Source organism: Chinchilla lanigera, unplaced genomic scaffold (assembly GCF_000276665.1).
Source record: "Chinchilla lanigera isolate Chin_1 unplaced genomic scaffold, ChiLan1.0 scaffold00016, whole genome shotgun sequence".
NCBI lineage: Eukaryota > Metazoa > Chordata > Mammalia > Rodentia > Chinchillidae > Chinchilla > Chinchilla lanigera.
The window spans coordinates 28,244,556-28,251,294 of record NW_004955417.1 but is presented as its reverse complement, the minus strand read 5'-3'; the positions used below and the strand labels follow the sequence as shown (position 1 = coordinate 28,251,294).

Genomic DNA, 6,739 nt, shown 5'->3' with positions numbered 1-6,739 from the left:
GCCGCGCCGCGTGCCGGCCGCTGGACGGGGCGGTCCTCGTGTACAAAAAGAACACGCGTCCTTACGCTCGCCTTTCTGTTTGTGCGGTACTGCATTTCGCTTTCGTTGGAGTTATCATACTGTCAAAGGGAAAAAACTCCCTCGAAGCTTTGCTCTTAGGTTTGACATACAGTGGTGTGAACTTAGGTAGACTTAGGTGAATTAAGGGCAAGAGTAAAACTTTTATAGATTTTCTAATACTGACTTTAATACTATAACATGGTACAAACCAAATGCTAAAATCCCAAGTCATTCCTTTTTCATCTCTATTTAGGGACAGTTAAGCAGATGAAGATATTCTACTATGCATTAAACTTCGAACTTTATAAAATATGTACAGAAATTGTACATGGAAGTTCCAGCTGGTAACGTTTTTCCCTAATATTCTAGGGTTGTGCTTGTATTGGACCCTACGGATTTGCACTAAAGTCGTGTCAAGGTCTCAGATGAGTTCAGTGCACAAGCACTATCACTTTAAATACTATTATTTGCTACCGCAGTGACTATATATTTCCGTAGCTTTTTTGGGGGTTGGGGAGCATTTGTATTACAACTTGAAGTTGCTTTGCCAGTCTCATATTTATTTGTTGTATTTAAAAACTGCGTTATTGTAAGAGTGATTTTTTTCAATATATTTTATTCGTGGGGGGGGTCATGCTGTAATTTTGAAGAAAAGCGAATTAAGACATAATTCAGATGCCTCCCTTTTTTAAGTAGAGTGAATTGCAAAACCTGTTTATTTTTTTATTGTCAACTCCTGTTTATTTATTCTTTAGCTGTCTGTTTTAGTAGCTTCATGATTGAGTACGAAAATGTATTTGTGTGGGATTATTGCTATTTATTAAATTTAAGTACTTTGCTGAATGTCATTTTAAAGCATGTTTGAGGTCTTGTGTACTTGTGTTATGCAGTCAGGAAGAACTGACTAAAATGTTTTAATATGTATCAAAAATTAAAATGATTTTTTTATTGCCTTGAGGTACTTTTTAAATCAAAGTTTTCTCTTTATTTTTGTTGAGTTGTGGTATAAATACAGATTTGGGCTGTAAAATACCTAATGTAGAAGAAAGGGAAAGCAGGTATATTCTCCTTCACTCCTGTAGAGGGGAGCAGTACTGTACACTCCGGCCAGGGTGAGAGGCCCTCAGGACCTGGAGCGTTTACCTCCTGTGTAGGGTACCTTGGAAGATAGAGCATCACGATTGGTTCTCTTTTCACATTATTTTTACGTACACTTTGGGGCCCTATAGTGTATTCTAACAGAACTCAGCAGATTAATGTTCTTTCAGTTCCTGTTGATAATACACCATTGACTGTAGGGTTTTGGTTTTATTTTCTGGCATATATTTTATTTCCTTTTTTCTTAGTTGCTACACCATCCTGGTTCCAACAGTGGAAAACGGTCCCTCTCCTACCCGACACCCACCCTGTAGGTCCCCTTCAAAGAGATGTGCGCCAGTGCCGTGTTCTCGCGCGTCCCTCCGGAAACACCGCAGGCTGTGCGCCCAGCCGCACGCAGGGCCCCCTGGGTCTGCACGTGCACGTATCGCAGTGCAGCTTGTACTCTGCGTGCCTTTTCTGCGCTTTTCTCAAGAGAAAACCCATCATTAGCATTGGAGTACTTGGAGTTGAGTATCTGTTACTTTTTACCTTTAAGTTGGTAGTCAACCCTGAATTTAGGGTTTCATTCCCGCCCCCTCCCCGCCAGGTGACTAGTTCCCCCAGAGCTACTTACTAACTAGTACACCCTTTATCAGTTTGCGATTGAGCTTCTATGCAGGAAAATCCCACATTACTGGGGTGTGTGTTTAGACTACTTCTCTTCTTTCCAGTTAACCTGCCTCCTTTTGTGCCAGCACTGCACTGGTTCAGTAACTTACTTTAAAGTATGTCTGATATTCTTGCGTATTTTTACAGCTGAGCTTCAGAATTAACTTGAGACCCACAAACTTTTTTTTTAGACAGTTTTAATTTTGTTGATTAACTTAAGGGAATTTTATATCATTATATCAAAACCTTTTTCTCTAAATCCTGGTGCCCTCTAAAGAGTGCCTGTTTATTTTGGGGGGGTATTTCCTTCAGATGTAGTTTAGTTTACAGAAATGTCATGCATCTTCAGGTTTTTTCTTTACAGATCCCATCATTTTGTCACTATGATTAGCAAAGTCCTTTCCATGTATTATTTAGTCTAATTTTAGTATACATACAGGCAAATGATTTGTAATGTTAGTGTTCTGCCCAGCCACCAGACTTTGCTTTCTTATAATTTGAAATAATGGTTTTCAGCTACATAATCGTGTCATCTACAAGTCTTGATAAGCAGGTTGCCTGTGAATTTGTGTCCTGTTTAATTGCTAGTAAGTACTTCTAGACAAATGTGAAATCACACTGGCTATGATGACATGAACTGGGTTGAGGCAGATAGATTTGGTCATATTGAGGAGTATCCAATGATTTGTATTTTAAACAAGATTTCTAAGAATGCATGTCAGATTTTATCACATGCCTTTTCAACATCCATGGGAATATATCAGTGATTCTCCTTTAATTCTGGTATGGTGGGTTTTATAAATATATTTTGTAATTTTAAACCATCCTCATCTTTGCATTCCTGAAATAAATTCTATTTGACAGTGTGTATTTTTTAATACATTGCTAGATTGTGTTTCCTATTTTGTTTGAGATACTTGGCATTTATACCTGCCAGTGAAACTAGCCCCTCTGTGCGCATGCGTGTGTGCTTGTGCGTGCGTGTGTGTGTGTGTGTGTGTGTGTGTGTGTGCATGCACACATCTTTGAGAAAATTTATATTAGTTTTATGCTGGTGGATTTGGAAACTTTCCACCAGTTTCTGTGCTCTGCACAAGTTAAATTGCTTTGGAATTTTCTCTTCCTTACAATTTCAGTGAAATCATTGGTCTGGCAGATACTTAGGAAATGGTTTTGATAGTTTTCTTGTAGTCTGTAGCACCTGGTCTGCGGGGTTGTGATGTCTTCTCTGGGATCAAGGACCACCCATATCATCCAGATTTTCAGGTTGATTTGCCTGAGCTGAGCGCAGTTCTTGTTTCATCTGTGAGGACGGTGCTTGCACCCTACTTCTTGATTATGGTAACCAACAGCCAGGCTGGTGCCACACTCCTGTAGCTCTGGCTACTCCTGAGGCTGAGGCAGGAGGATTACTTACACTCACAAGTTGGAGGTTAGCCTACACACCAAAAGGAGACCCTGTCAGAAAAAAAGGACAAAGCTAACAGTTGGCCTGTGTGGTGTGTGTGTGTGTGTGTGTGTGTGGTTTCCCCAAAGCGTCATGTCTTACCTGTATTTGTAATTATTTTTGCTTTTTGATTAGTTGATTTCCACTTCAATAAATCTTTTTGCTTTTCATTATTTTTCCCTAACTTCTTTTGATTCATTTATTTCTTAGTAACATGTGACTGAAGGCATGGACTTAGTTTCGAGTGTTCCTTAAGCTAAATCGCTTAGGTGCACTAGGGTTGTCATTGCTGTTATTTTCTAGACGTTCCTAAGTTTCAGCGTTTTTGTTCTTGCGGGGCCAGGGTTCAAGCCTCCACCATGGAGCTCCACCCCTCACCTTAAGTCTCACCTTTGATTTCCTCTTTAACTCAGAAGTTTTGTTTTGTTTTGTTTGTCTTTGAGACAGGGTCTCACTATGCAGTGCAGGTTGGCCTTGAGCTCACTTTGTAGCCCAGGCTGGCCTTGAACTCAGAAGGATCCTCCTGCCTCAGCCTGCCAAGTGCTGGTGTGTGCCACCACCATGCCTGGCTAAACCCAAAAGTTTTTAAAGGGGAATTTTTCCATAATTGCTTCTTCCCAGGTAATGGAATTTCTTTATATAACTGGTAGTAGTGTTTTTTGGTTCTTTTATTTTTTATTTTTATGACATTAAATAGTATGTATAATATTTGTCTTTGGAGTTTATTGTCTTTCCATTTTTAAAATATCCCAAGAACACTTTTAGGAAGTATATTCTCAGGCCAGGCACAGTGGAACGTGCCTATAATCCCAGCACTCTGGGAAACTGAGGCAGGCATGTCACAAGCTCAAGCCCAGTTTGGGTAACTTAATGACTTAGACTCTGTCTCAAAAAATAAAAATGGGATTAACTCAATGCAAAGGCCCAGGGTTCAAGCCCCAGTAAAATATACAGTGGTGCCTCAGTTCAGGAACATAATTCTTGCCGTAATTCTGATCACAAACCGAATTGGACAAGAACCGAATCAGATTTCCCCATAAAGTCACGTTGAGCCTAACACTGAAGTTGATTCGGTTCTTGTCCAACTAAGGCTGTAACCAGAATGGTGGAAAGAAAGTTCCTGAACTGAACTATCATTGTATACAGAGTCTACCAAAAGAACGCATACACCCTTCGACAGTTCACCATAGTGATGCATGTCTGGACACTCGTGGCTACCCCTCTGAGCACCCACTGTAATTGCAGAGGCCAAAGGTAACTTGTATTAATCTCATGGTGTCTCAATAAATAGGTCATTAAAATATTTATACAAGATTTTTTCCTGATGTGCATATTTCTGGCAAGCTGTAGATGTAGATGTACTCAGGGTGCACATTGACTAAACCTGCCCATTGGGACGCTGCTCAGATGGTCATCAGATCCTCCCTAGAGGACGGGGTCTCACCACTGTGTTGGGCAGCACCTCTGAGCACCAGTCAGTGCCAACCAGAGGAGAGGTGGGCTGTGTGGCGGGCCCCACCCTAGCCCTGCGGCGCTCCCCTGTACCCGAAGTGCAAAGAGGGCATCTGCTGCGGCCTTTGAGTCGCTGCTGCTTCCCACAGCCCACAGTCATCGAGGTGACAGGAGGTCGGGGAGCGGGTGAGGCCGCCGAGACAGGAGGAGGCACGCTCAGTGCCTAGCTGCTCGCCGCGCTGCCGCAGCCCCGGGCCTGCCTTAGTGCTGCGCTCCGTCCAGCCTGCCCTGTTGCCCTGAACTCCGGGAAAGACAGCCATGGGACAGGACCTGTTCCACGCAGGTAGGTCAGAAGCAAGCAGTAGAGGAAAGCCTGTTCTCGGGAGTGGCTTCCAAATTGGATGTCGTTATTAGCAGTTTGAGTTGGCATGATTGCATTTTTCTACTGCCATACTTAATATTGAGGGTGAAACAGAAACAGTAAAAATCAGAATTTTAGAGCTGGAAGGAATTTCTGAAAATGAAGTAACTAGTGCAGCTGATTTTTTCTAGACTTCAAAAGAGTCCTTTGCGTGTCCACATATATGAACACGCATGTCGGCATAAGCCCTATGTGTCTCCGCGGTGAATTGTAGCTGCTTCCGGTTCCTGATTCCTGTGGATGGTCCTTACACAGTTCACCCATTTTGGTATTTTGACTGTACACTACGATGTACGCTTCTCTATCTTGAGAGTGTCCGTGAGGGATTTACTGAAGAGGGAACACCCGGTCTGGATGTGGGTGGCACCAACCAGTAGGCTTGTAGCCCGGATTAAGTCAAAAGGGAAGTGGACGGCTGCTGCTTCCTGTCCGCCCTGCCGTGGACTGTTTCTGCTCTGTCGGACACCTCTGCTTTGGAGCCAGCCAACTAGGGGCTGACACCTCTGTGAACTGTGAGCTAGAATACACTTTCCTCCTTAGGTTGTGAGTGTCAGGTATTTTGTCCCAGAAGAAAGAAAGTAACTCCAGCATATTCCGCAGGAGAAAAGCAGTTGCTTTATCAATTAGCAGAAAACACCGTTCATTTTCATTTATTCACCAGTATAACGTGGCGGTTCCGGATACCTTGGATATCACCTGGTCAAAGTAGCATATTTTGGCTGTCAACCTCTGCTCCAGTTTTCATGTCTGTAAAGTGGACATAATGTTTCCTACACCATGGCACTCTCACAGAGATGAAATAATACATGTGAAGGCTTAAACCCTGTGTCTAGTGTACTCACATTCGACTGTTTTATGAGTATTTGCTGAGGGGCGCTCTCGTGCCAGTCCTGCCCTTGACCTGACATGACGCCTGCCACGGGCACCCTGCCTGGCCTCCTCCTCCGCCTCCTCCCCAGGTGATTCCTAGACCATATTTTTGGTACCTGTCCCAGAACCGCCTATCCAAGGGGCCAAAGCCCGTGCAAGGTCTGCTGCCTCCTCCCTGGGCGGGCTTGCCCGTGCTCAGTGGAGCTCGCCCACGGGCTTCTCCAGGGCCGGACGGGCCTGGCCACACGCGTTCCTGGGACTTCAGACGTTACCCGAAACAAATACGAGTCCTATCAGAAACACCGGATTATCTCCGCCAGTGAAAAAGCAGTCCGCTTACTCCCCCGCGCCATTGGCTGTAAGCCATGACCACAGGTTCGCTTTCCCCTTGGAGACTGCTTCCCTTATACTGCAATAAACGAAGGCTTTCTGCCTTGAGTGATTGCTTGTATTTTTTTCTTGTTCCCTTCAAAGATTCACTGCAAATCCCAGAGTTTATGGACAGTAAAAATGCCTCATTCTTAAAAAGTCACGTGTGGTTTCCAGTGTATCCTATTCAATAAACCTTTCCCAGAGGAAACCGTGGATAGGGATAAGTAGATGTCAGAGAAAGCGGGGTGGATAGAAGAATGAGAAAAAATCGTGAGACAGGGTCTCGCTGTGCAGTTCCGTCTGGGCCGGACGGGCGCCCCGCGCAGCTCGGGAAGACCACGCGGGAGGCGCGGCGGCGCCCACGTGCC

General features: G+C 44.1%; 1 protein-coding gene across 1 annotated transcript in view; it reads left to right on the top strand.

The window, feature by feature from the left end:
• The window catches only part of Lrp12 (low density lipoprotein receptor-related protein 12), a gene marked incomplete in the record, with an annotated part of 51,226 nt that extends 48,551 nt beyond the window's left edge, over positions 1–2,675 (top strand). The window contains 1 exon segment of the mRNA XM_013512743.1: positions 1–2,675.
• Positions 2,676–6,739: the final 4,064 nt, after the last annotated feature.